This window comes from Heterodontus francisci, chromosome 2 (assembly GCF_036365525.1).
Source record: "Heterodontus francisci isolate sHetFra1 chromosome 2, sHetFra1.hap1, whole genome shotgun sequence".
NCBI lineage: Eukaryota > Metazoa > Chordata > Chondrichthyes > Heterodontiformes > Heterodontidae > Heterodontus > Heterodontus francisci.
This window is the reverse complement of record NC_090372.1, coordinates 117,079,382-117,091,466: the sequence shown is the minus strand read 5'-3', so window position 1 is coordinate 117,091,466 and position 12,085 is coordinate 117,079,382. Positions and strand designations below refer to the sequence as shown.

At 42.3% G+C, this 12,085-nt stretch overlaps 1 protein-coding gene across 10 annotated transcripts in view; it reads left to right on the top strand.

Moving 5' to 3' along the window:
- The window catches only part of ppp1r9a (protein phosphatase 1, regulatory subunit 9A), a 358,146-nt gene that overhangs the window by 162,707 nt on the left and 183,354 nt on the right, over positions 1–12,085 (top strand). The window lies entirely within an intron of this gene.

Genomic DNA, 12,085 nt, shown 5'->3' with positions numbered 1-12,085 from the left:
CAACAACTGAAGGGATTTTATGAACATATGGGTTAAGGGTGTTAGTATCCTTGTTCCTGGGTATTGTGTAGTCTGCCTTTGACATCTCGTAAACTAAAAACACCCTATTTACATAATACAGTTCCAGAATTGTCTCATTTTGATAATTATTAAAAGAAAGTTTTCTTCTACCTACGTACAATCCTGGATCCAAACTATTCTAAGTACGAAAGTGTACCTACTAAACTTGTTCACTTAATTTTTACAATATAAGTAGATCCAGTTAGGTATTGCAGCTTTATGGTGAAAATGTAAGTGTGATGTAAGAGCAAACTTCATACAAGTGTGATGTTCAATAGTGGAAACAGTTTTTAAAAAAACCAAGCTACCAAATGGTAGCATCTTACTATATCTATCAATAGTTAACAAAGAAATTGCAATATTTAATCAAGCTTCCTCTTACAGGAAAGTATGTGCTTAGACTAATTGCATAACTAATCTGCACTAATATTCTTTTAAGCACATTAGCCACTAATGAAGTGTTCCAATTGCCTTCCTTTCATTTAATTACAGCATTTGAGTTGCTTTTTGGTTAATAGTGTATATTCTTAATTTGCAGTTTACTGGGTAAATAGTAAGACAGGTAGAAACTTAAAACTAAAGAAATTGTAGTAAATAACTGATCAGACCCAGCATGTCAAAATTACATTGGATACAGGTATTCCTAAAAATAGCATTTCTTTGAGTTTCTGTGAATCACTTAACGGTATTTTACCTGATAGAAATTTGAAATTGATCAATGCATGTTATAAATTTGGACAGTGATTTTACTATCCTTGTTCATGTTGTATTGATAGTTTTCCATATTTTGACATTATAATGGGGTTAATTAGGTGAGAAATTCTGCAACAACAAAAAATGACAACCAAGATATTGTATTCTAAGACCATTAAAGAATCATAGAATAGTACAGCACAGAAGAAGGCCATTCAGCCCATCAAGTCTGTGCCAGCTCTTTTGAAGGATAATCCAGTTAATCCCACACACCTGTCCTTTCCCCATATCCCTGCAGTTCTTTTTTTCCAAGTATTTATCCAATTCCATTTTGCAGACTACTATTAAATCTGTATCCACCATCAGAAGGTGCATTTCAAATCATCATAACCTGCTGTGCAAATAAAAAAAAGTTTTTCTTCATGTTGCCTCTGATTCTTTTGCCAACCATCTTAAATCTGTGCCTTCTGGTAATCGACCCTTCAGCCGCTGGAAACAGTTTCTCTTTATTTACTCCATAAAAACCTTCATGATTTTAAACACCACTATCAAGTGTCCTCTTAGCCTTCCCTGCTCTAAGGAGAACACCCGCAGCTTCTCCAATTTATCCATGTAACTGTAATCCCTCATTCCTGGAACCATTCTAGTAAATCTCTTATGTACTCTCTTCAAAGCTGCTAAGTGTGGTGCCCAGAATTGAACACAATACTCCAAGTAGGGCGGAAATCATGTTATGTATAGGCATAATGTTATACTTTTTGATACATTTTGCATTATAATAAATAAGATATTTCCTCAAAATTGCAGTGATTCTTACAAGATTCCTTCTCCCCCTGCAAAAAAAAAAACTGGAGAGTTTCTGGGAATAGGTAGTGAATTTTTTTTTACTTTCTAAGAGCAGAGGTTTGAATTTAGCTACCATAAAATGTCCATAGTCCAATCTATCTCTCTCTCAAAAAAATTTTAATTATGAACTATAGAAATGGACTCAAAGGTACCATAGGCACACAGGTAATGCGTACCTTCTGATGTCATGGATGCTCCAAGCACATTGGTCAGGATCTTCAGTCCTCCTTTGGTTGGTGTGCATCTCCGTGGATTGGGGAAACAGGACTTGTAACCTGCTAACTTTCTGGCCTTGGAGGTGGGCTCCCCAGCATCAATTGAGAGTTGCTACTGAATGCTGAGTTTTGATGTGACAGCCCACTATGGACTGGAAACATTTAACTAAAAACAAATTAATTTGGGGCCTTTTTGACAAGTGTGAATGCTTGCACAGGATCTGGTGCAAAATAAATATTCTGGGTCTCCCATGCTATCAATAGAACACTGAACATCTGGGCCTAATTTGTATCAATCACATCCATCATTCAAAAGAAACAAATAATGGTAAGTATGATGGATCCAGGGAGTGGGAAATTGGATTGGGTAGGAAATGAGAATGTAATGGAATGTATCCCCAAGAAATTTTCTAGCTCTGCCTGTCTCAGATCAGCTAAAATATCTAAGAGGTGCAGATGGGAAATCTAGACTATAGCTTCTGCACCACCAAAGAAATCATACATATCAACTAGAAGTTGCCTATCACTCCTTAAAACTGAGGAAAAAATAAAGGAAGAAGTACCATATTAGACAGGAGCAGACTAAGAAGGACTATGAGGAATGTAAAGATAGGTTTAGAATGCATGTATGTAAATGCACAAAGTGTGATGAATAAGGTTGGTGAGCTTTCTTTTCTTTTGGGCCTCCTTATCTCGAGAGACAATGGATACGCGCCTGGAGGTGGTCAGTGGTTTGTGAAGCAGCGCCTGGAGTGGCTATAAAGGCCAATTCTGGAGTGACAGGCTCTTCCACAGGTGCTGCAGAGAAATTTGTTTGTTGGGGCTGTTGCACAGTTGGCTCTCCCCTTGCGCCTCTGTCTTTTTTCCTGCCAACTACTAAGTCTCTTCGACTCGCCACAATTTAGCCCTGTCTTTATGGCTGCCCGCCAGCTCTGGCGAATGCTGGCAACTGACTCCCACGACTTGTGATCAATGTCACACGATTTCATGTCGCGTTTGCAGACGTCTTTATAACGGAGACATGGACGGCCGGTGGGTCTGATACCAGTGGCGAGCTCGCTGTACAATGTGTCTTTGGGGATCCTGCCATCTTCCATGCGGCTCACATGGCCAAGCCATCTCAAGCGCCGCTGACTCAGTAGTGTGTATAAGCTGGGGGTGTTGGCCGCTTCAAGGACTTCTGTGTTGGAGATATAGTCCTGCCACCTGATGCCAAGTATTCTCCAAAGGCAGCGAAGATGGAATGAATTGAGACGTCGCTCTTGGCTGGCATACGTTGTCCAGGCCTCGCTGCCGTAGAGCAAGGTACTGAGGACACAGGCCTGATACACTCGGACTTTTGTGTTCCGTGTCAGTGCGCCATTTTCCCACACTCTCTTGGCCAGTCTGGACATAGCAGTGGAAGCCTTACCCATGCGCTTGTTGATTTCTGCATCTAGAGACAGGTTACTGGTGATAGTTGAGCCTAGGTAGGTGAACTCTTGAACCACTTCCAGAGCGTGGTCGCCAATATTGATGGATGGAGCATTTCTGACATCCTGCCCCATGATGTTCGTTTTCTTGAGGCTGATGGTTAGGCCAAATTCATTGCAGGCAGACGCAAACCTGTCGATGAGACTCTGCAGGCATTCTTCAGTGTGAGATGTTAAAGCAGCATCGTCAGCAAAGAGGAGTTCTCTGATGAGGACTTTCCGTACTTTGGACTTCGCTCTTAGACGGGCAAGGTTGAACAACCTGCCCCCTGATCTTGTGTGGAGGAAAATTCCTTGGTTGGTGAGCTATATGCACAAATAACTGTGGGAATATGACATAGTAGCAATAACGGAAATGTGACTTAGAAATGGTCAGGACTGGGCGCTTGATGTTCAAGGATGTTCATGTACAACATGTTCAGAAAAGATGGGGAAGGAGAAAAGAAAGGTAGGTTGGCAGTGCTGATTAGGGAATTCATTGTGATGTTCGAAAGAGAGGATGTGCGTGAGAGGGCAAGGACAAAATCCATTTGATTAAGAGTTGAGAACCAAGAAAAGGTATGATCACGTTACTGGAGGTATTCTATAGGCCTCAGAATAGAGGGAGAGAGAAAGAGGAGCAAATCTGCAGGGAAATCATAGAGATGTGCAAGAACTATAGAGTGGTGATACAGGGGGACTTCAATTACCTTAGTATCGATTGGGATAATGTTAGAGTAAAGGGAAATGAAGAGGAGGAATTTCTGAAATATGTTCAGGAGAACTTCCTTGACCAGTATATTCTCAGTTCAACTGGAAGAAGGCACTGTTGGATTTGTTGATGGGTAATTAGGTGGGCCAAGTGGACCAAGTGTCTGTAAATACTTGAGTTAGAGAGATCACAATATCATAAGGTTTAGATTAGTAATGGAGAAGAGCAAGGAACAATCTAAAGTAGAACTTCTAAATTGGAAGAGGACTGACTTCAGTGGGAACAGCGGGGATCTAGTCAGGTCAAAATAGAACCAAAGACTGACAGGAAAAACGAGAACAGAACAATGGATGATCTTTAAGGAGGAGATGTTTCAGCTGCGGGCTCGGTACATTCCAGCAAGGGCAAAAGATAGGGGAACCAAAGCCAGGGCTCCGTGGATGCAGAAGGAGACAGAGAATGTGACAAAACAGCAAAAAGAGGGTAAATGATGCCTATCAGGTGAATTCTTTAAGCAATAACCAGGCCAAATGCAATAAATTGAGAGGGGAAATGAGAACCGGGCCAAATACAATAAATTGAGAGGGGAAGTGAAGAGGAAAATAAGACTATCAAAGAGAAAATATGAGAATAGAATGGCAGTCAACACAAAAGGGAACCCAAAAATCATCTTCTGGTATGTATCTAGTAAGCAGATAGTAAGAGGCGGGATGAGTCTTAATTAGAGACAAAGAGGGTGATGCGTGCTTAGGGGTGCAGGACAAGGGTAGAATACTTGATGAGTACTTTGTATCGGTGTTTACTCAGGAAGAGGATGCTGATAAAATATCGGTAGAGGTAATGGATGGGGTGTAAACTGACAGGCAGGATGTACTGGAAAGCCTGGCTATGCTTATTGCATAAGTCGCCTGGTCTGGATGGCTTGCATCCCAGGATACTAAAGGAAGTGGGGATGGAGATAGTGGAAGGGCGTGCCATAATCTTCCAATCTTCTCTAGATGCTAGGAAGATGCCAGAGGATTAGGGAGTGGGAAATATGACATCCTTATTTAAGAAAGGGCATAAGGACGTTCCTAGCAACTGCCCAGCCAGATTAATATCAGTGGTGCATAAGATTTTAGAAACAATAATCAGGGAAAAAGCCAACAGATGGTTGCAAAGATTTGAGTTAATTAAGGAGAGTCAGCACGGATTTGTAAAGGATGGATTGTGCCTGACTAATGTAATTGAATTTTGTAATGAAATAGAGAAGGTTGATGAAGGGAATATAATGGTTGTTGTCTTTATGGATTTTAAGAAAGTGTTTCACAAAGTACTACTTAAACGACTGGTTAACAAAATTGAGGCTCATGGAATAGGAGGGTCAGTGTCAGCTTGGATAAAAAAAAAATTGACTTAAGGACAAAAAACAGCGAGACGTGGTAAATGGTAGTTTTGCAGACTGGAGGATGGTAGACAGTGGTGTTCCCAAGGCTTAGTGCTGGTACTATTGCTGTTTTGATCTACATAAATAACTTGGAAGATTGGAATACAGAGTAAAATTTCAAAATTTGTCAATGATACCAAACTTTGAGGTGTGGCAAACAGTGAGGATGATACCAATCGACTATAACAGGGCCTAGATAGGCTAGCAGAATGGGCAGACAAGCGACAGGTGGAATTTAATACAAAGAAGTGTGAGATGATGCATTTTGTCAGAATGGATAGGGAGAAGCAATAGACTTAATGGCATAATTCTAATGAGTGTGCAGGGACAGAGGACCTGAGGGTTGATGTGCATAGATTTTTGAAGGTGGCAGGACATATTGGGAGAGTAGTGAGCAATTCATATGGGATCTTGAGCTTCATAAATAGAGGTATTGAGTACAAAAGCAGAGAAATTATGCTGAACCTTTATAAAACTCTAGTCAGGTCACACCTAGAGTACTGCATCCAGTTCTGGTCACCACACTTTAGGAAGGATGTGAGGATCTTTCAAGGGTGCAGATCAGATTTACTAAAATGGTTCCAGGAATTAGGGATTTTAGCTACAAGGTTAGGTTGGAGAATCTGGGATTGTTCTCTTTAGAGTAAAGATGATTGAGAAGAGATTTGATAGAGGTGTACAAGAATATGATAGTTTGAGATAAGATAGAAAAAGGAAAGCTGTTCCCATTAGCTGATGGTACAAGGACTAGGGGACAGAGATTTAAGCTTCTGGGCAAGAGATGCATGGCGAGTGATAATGACCTGTAACTCGCTGCCGACAAGGGTGGTGAAAGTGGAAACAATGAATGATTTCGAAAGGAAATTGATGGGCACATGAGGGAACTAAACTTGCAGTGATAGAGTGGTGGAATGAGGTTGACGGATTGCTCTAGAGAGCTGGCATGGACTTAGTTGGCCGAATGGCCTCCTTTTCTGCCATTATGACTCTGTGTGAAGCCTTTCTGTTCCTTTAGTGCAGGTCATCATTCACAAAAACATAATAAGAGCATTTTTGTTCATGTGTGCCAGTTTTATTAACGGACATTAATGATGTCTGCTGAGTTAAACAGAAATGTGATTTGATACTTATTTGCTCATGGTTATATTGAGTCTAGGCTTTTAGTGTTCTAAGATTTGATAGTGTCTTATGATTTTAGAGAAACTGTTTCTCTGGATCCAGCCCAATGCTTTTATTTCCTGGTATTTCTTCCTCATTTTTTTTCTTTTCTCTTTACTGCTCCTTTAGTCCTCTCTCCTGTCATCATTCCTCCTTTCGTTTCTTCTTTCTCGGATACTTCGACCTCTCAAACCCCTACCTCAACCCTTCAGTACTCCTTGACATTCCTACTCCTGCTGCTTTCCCAGGCATGACTTCATCTTAGATAAGCCTACGAGTTCCCTCTGAGCCTTTCTTCACATTCTCCAAAGAGCCCACCAACACATTTGTTGCTGCCTTCTTACAAGCAGCAACCCGAACCGCACCACCCTACTCTCACTGATCTTTCCACCCAACGTTTGTTGCAGGCTGATCTTACCAATCTCCTTCCTGTGCCACTCACTCCTTCCAATGTTGACCCTGTGGTCTCTACCAATGAATCGGCTGTCACTGTTCCCCTCTGTATCTCTCTCCAGAATGCCTGTTCACTTGTGAACGGGGTCCTTTCCCATTCATGTGCTTATTAGGAGTGATTGCATCAAGATCATGGCCTTATGGATACCAGAGAATTTACACCGAGTGCCAGAAAGCTTTCTCAAGTTGGATGGATAAGATTATGTCGAGTTGAGCTGAACTTCCTGGTGCAGTAATCTTCAGGATACTTAGCATGGGCTAGTACAACATGAAGATCATGCTAATACTTCCCAGTGTTGGGCTAAAAAAGCATGAAGAATATTCTGAAGGGGTTCCATGAACTGGATTTGCTTTTGATTTTTCCTTAACATTGAAACAATTTTGTGATTTGTTTGTGGATGCTTCCCTTTGAGATTGGGAGACTCATATAAGCAACAAGTTGTTCTTGGGCCCAAAGCACTTAGAAAACCTGGCACATAAGTAAACAAGATCCAAACATCGTTCAATTGGACAATGAATACTCTGAATAGAAACTAAAGTCAGACCATAATCAGACATCACAGCAACGATAAGTTAGAGAATGAGGGTTCTGTCTGTCCCAAAATGCTAATTCCTACAAATGTTCCACCTGATTATGTTAACTGAGGTGGAACAATTTCTCTTTTGTCAGTTCAGGCTCAGAATGATGGTTGTTTTGAATTTTTTGCCTTAACTTTTTGTTAATTCATGTTCAAGATCTGAGAGATTTTAGTGCTGAATCTGAATATTTTCTACTTTTAGCTTTTAAAATTGATCATTCCACAACTGCTTGTACTGCTTAGATGTCAGGAGAAATTTCGACTGTATCCCGGCAATGTGCCTTACTTGCTGCTGTAACAGTGGGAGACGGTCTACATTAACAATCTTTGGGCTCCCTAGCTGAAGCTGCCAATTACTGTGCAACTTTTTGCTCTGGATTCATACCTACTAGACACTAGGTTAAGACAGCCCAAAATTACATAAGGCCACCAAAGCAGTTGTGGAATATCCTTTGGTATGCTAAAACAGCCTTGGTATTGACTGGTCTTATGATGGCAGCAATTGAAGGAATATTGCTACTTATTGGCTTGCTGTTATATTACAGTAAGTAGCATTGCTTAGATTGTTGGAGAAAGCGCTGCTCATGTTGATCAGGAATTAATATCTGGCAGTGGCAGCAGAGGACCAAGAGGTTCAGCAGCCTGCCTCCAAGAGTTCTGACATTGGGTGGAGACTTTGAAAAAGTGAGAACCACTTCAAATGAAGAAACTGGATTTTGTTGAAGTGACTAATCATGATTTTTTTTTTCTGTTAATCAAAAATTTTTCATTATTATGCTAAGTAAATGTAGTTTGCAACTCAGATTGAACTGTTTGGAATTGCCACATAGTATCACAATAGTATACAGAGGAATTCTGTATGACAGGGAAATACTTTCATGCATTTCATTCACTTCATTTTGATATACTGTGTGTTTGATGTACTGTGAACTGTAAAAATTCTTGCATATGACTAAAGCACATATGAGAAAAGATTTGTCAAATGTTTTGCATAGTATTACATGCAATCTACAGCACAGAAATGGGCCATTTATCCCACCTGGTGGCCTATGTTAGTGTTCACACTTGACACCATACCACCTAGTTTAATTATCTCTTCTCACCACACCCCCCCCCCCCCCATACCCCTCTGTTCCTTCTGCCTCATGTGTGCAACAAGCCTCTCCTTAAAAGTCTTAATGCTATCTGCTTCAACCACTCACTCCATGTTGGAAAGAGTTCCATATTTTCATCATTCTCTGTGAAAAGTAATTCCTTGTAAATTCTTTATTTGATCTGATTGTGGCTATATTATATTTATGTCCACTTGTTTAGGACTCACCCATATGAGGATTCAGTTTCTTCACATCCACCCTGTTGAGCCTGTTCTTACTTTTAAAGATTTCTGTTAGGTCTCCTCTCAGTCTTCACCTTTCCAGAGAAAGAAACTCCAGCTTTCCGAATCTTAACTGATAGTTGCATCCTCTTAATTTTGATAATGTCCTTGTAAATCTTTTCTGCATTTTATTTGCTGCTTCAACACTCTTTTTTTATGGAGACCAGAACTATTTAGAATATTCCAAGTGTGGTCTAACCAAGGCTGAATTTAATATTTCCTCCTTGCTTTTGCATTTTATTCTTGTAGAAATTAACTCCAGTAATTTGTTTGCACTATTTACAGCATTACCAGCTAGTGTTGTTTCTTCTACGAAAACAACTTGCATTTATATAGTACATTTACTGTCGTAAAACATTCCAAGGGGCTTCACAGGAGCATTATCGAACACAATTTGACATAGAGCCACATAAGGAGATATTAGGGCAGATAACCAAAAGCTTGGTCAATGAAGTAGGTTTTAAGGAGTATCTTAAAGGAACAAAGAGATTGGAAACGTTTAGGGAGGGAATTCCACAGTTTAAGACTTTGGTGGCTGAAGGCACGGCCACCACTGGTGGAGCGATTAAAATCGCGGATGCTTAAGAGGTCAAAATTGAAGGAGCACAGATAACTCAGAGGGTCGTGGGGCTGGCAGAGGGGCAAGACCATGGAGGAATTTGAAAACAAGGATGAGAGTTTTAAAATCGAGGCCTTGCTTAACTTGGAGCCAGTGTAGGCCAGCCAGCACTTGAGGTGATGAGTGAACAGGACTTGATGTGAGTTAAGATACGGGAGGCAGAGTTTTGGTTGACCTCAAGTTTATGGCGTGGAGAAGATGGGCGGCTGGTCAGCAATGTGTTGGAAAGTCGAGGCTAGAGGTAAAAAAGGCATTGATGAGGCTTTCAGCAGCAGATGAACTGAGGCAGAGTCGGGTAATGTTATGGAAGTAGAAGTAGGTGATCTTAGTGATGGCATGAATATGTGCTCCTTACTAACATCTGGGGGCTTCTGCCAAAGTTGGGAGAGCTGTCCCGCAGACTAGTCAAGCAACAGCCTGACATAGTCATACTCACGGAATCATACCTTACAGACAATGTCCCAGACACTTCAATCACTATCCACGTGTATGTCCTGTCCCACCGGCAGTACAGACCCAGCAGAGGTGTCAGGACAGTGGTCTACAGTCGGGAGGGAGTTGCCCTGGGAGTCCTCAACATCGACTCTGGACCCCATGAAGTCTCATGGCAGCAGATCAAACATGGGCAAGGTAACCTCCTACTGATTACCACCTTCCGCCCTCCCTCAGCTGATGAGTCAGTACTCCTCCATGTTGAACACTACTTCGAGGAAGCACTGAGAGTGGCAAGGGCACAAAATGTACTCTGGGTGGGGGACTTCAATGTCCATCACCAAGAGTGGCCCGGTAGCACCACTACTGACCCAGCTGGCCGAGTGCGAAAGGACATAGCTGCTAGACTGGGTCTGTGGCAGGTGGTGGGGGAACCAACACTAAGGAAAAACATACTTGACCTCGTCCTCACCAATCTGCCTGCCACAGATGCTTCTGTCCATGACTGTGTTGATAGGAGTGACAACCGCACAGTCCTTGTGGAGACGAAGTCCCACCTTCACATTGAGGATATCGTCCATCGTGTTGTGTGGCACTGCTACCGTGCTAAATGGGACAGATTTCGAACAGATCTAGCAATGCAAAACTGGGCATCCATGAGGCGCTATGGACCATCAGCTGCAGCAGAATTGTACTCAAACACAATCTATAACGTGAAGGCCCGGCATATCCCCTACTCTACCATTACCATCAAGCCAGGAGACCAACCCTGGTTCAATGAAGAGTGTAGGAGGGCATGCCAGGAGCAGCACCAGGCATACCTCAAAATGAGGTGTCAACCTGGTGAAGCTACAACCCAGGACTAATTGCATGACAAACTGCATAAGCAGCATGCAAGGGACAGAGCTAAGTGACCCCATAACCAACGGATCAGATCTAAGCTCTGCAGTCCTGCCACATCCAGTCGTGAATGATGGTGGACAATTAAACAACTAACTGGAAGAGGTGTCTCCACAAATATCCGCATCCTCAAATGATGAGGGAGCCCAGCACATCAGTGCGAAAGATAAGGCTGAAGCATTTGCAACAATCTTCAGCCAGAAGTGCCGAATTGATGATCCATCTCGACCCCTCCTGAAGTCCCCAGCATTACAGATGCCAGACTTCAGCCAATTCGATTCACTCCGTGTGATATCAAGGAACGACTGAAGACACTGGATACTGCAAAGGCTATGGGTCCTGACAATATTCCGGCAATAGTACTGAAGACCTGTGCTCCAGAATTTGCCGCACCCCTAGCCAAGCTGTTCCAGTACAGCTACAACACTGGCATCTACCTAGCAATGTGGATAATTGCCCAGGTATGTCCTGTACACAAAAAGCAGGACAAGTCCAACCCGGCCAATTTCCGCCCCATCAGTGTACTCTCAATCATCAGTAAAGTGATGGAAGGTGTCATCAACAGTGCCATCAAGCAGCACTTGCTCAGCATTAACCTGCTCAGTGATGCTTAATTTGGGTTCCGTCAGGGCCACTCAGCTCCTGACCTCATTACAGCCTTGGTTCAAACATGGGCAAAAGAGCTGAACTCAAGAGGTGAAGTGAGAGTGACTGCCCTTGACATCAAGGCAGCATTTGACTGAGTATGGCATCAAGGAGTCCCAGCAAAACTGAAGTCAATGGGAATTGGGGAAAACTCTCTGATGGTTGGAGTCATACCTAACGCAATGGAAGATGGCTGTGGTTGTTGGAGATCAATTATCTGAGCTCCAGGACATCACTGCAGGAGTTCCTCAGGGTAGTGTCCTAGGCCCAACCATCTTCAGCTGCTTCATCAATGACCTTCCTTCAATCATTAGGTCCGAAGTGGGGATGTTCGCTGATGATTGGACAATGTTAAGCACCATTCGTGACTCCTCAAATACTGAAGCAGTCCGTGTCGAAATGCAGCAAGACCAGGACAATATCCAGGCTTGGACTGATAAGTGGCAAGTAACATTTGCGCTACACAAGTGCCAGGCAATGACCATCTCCAACAAGAGAGGATCTAACCATGACATTCAATGG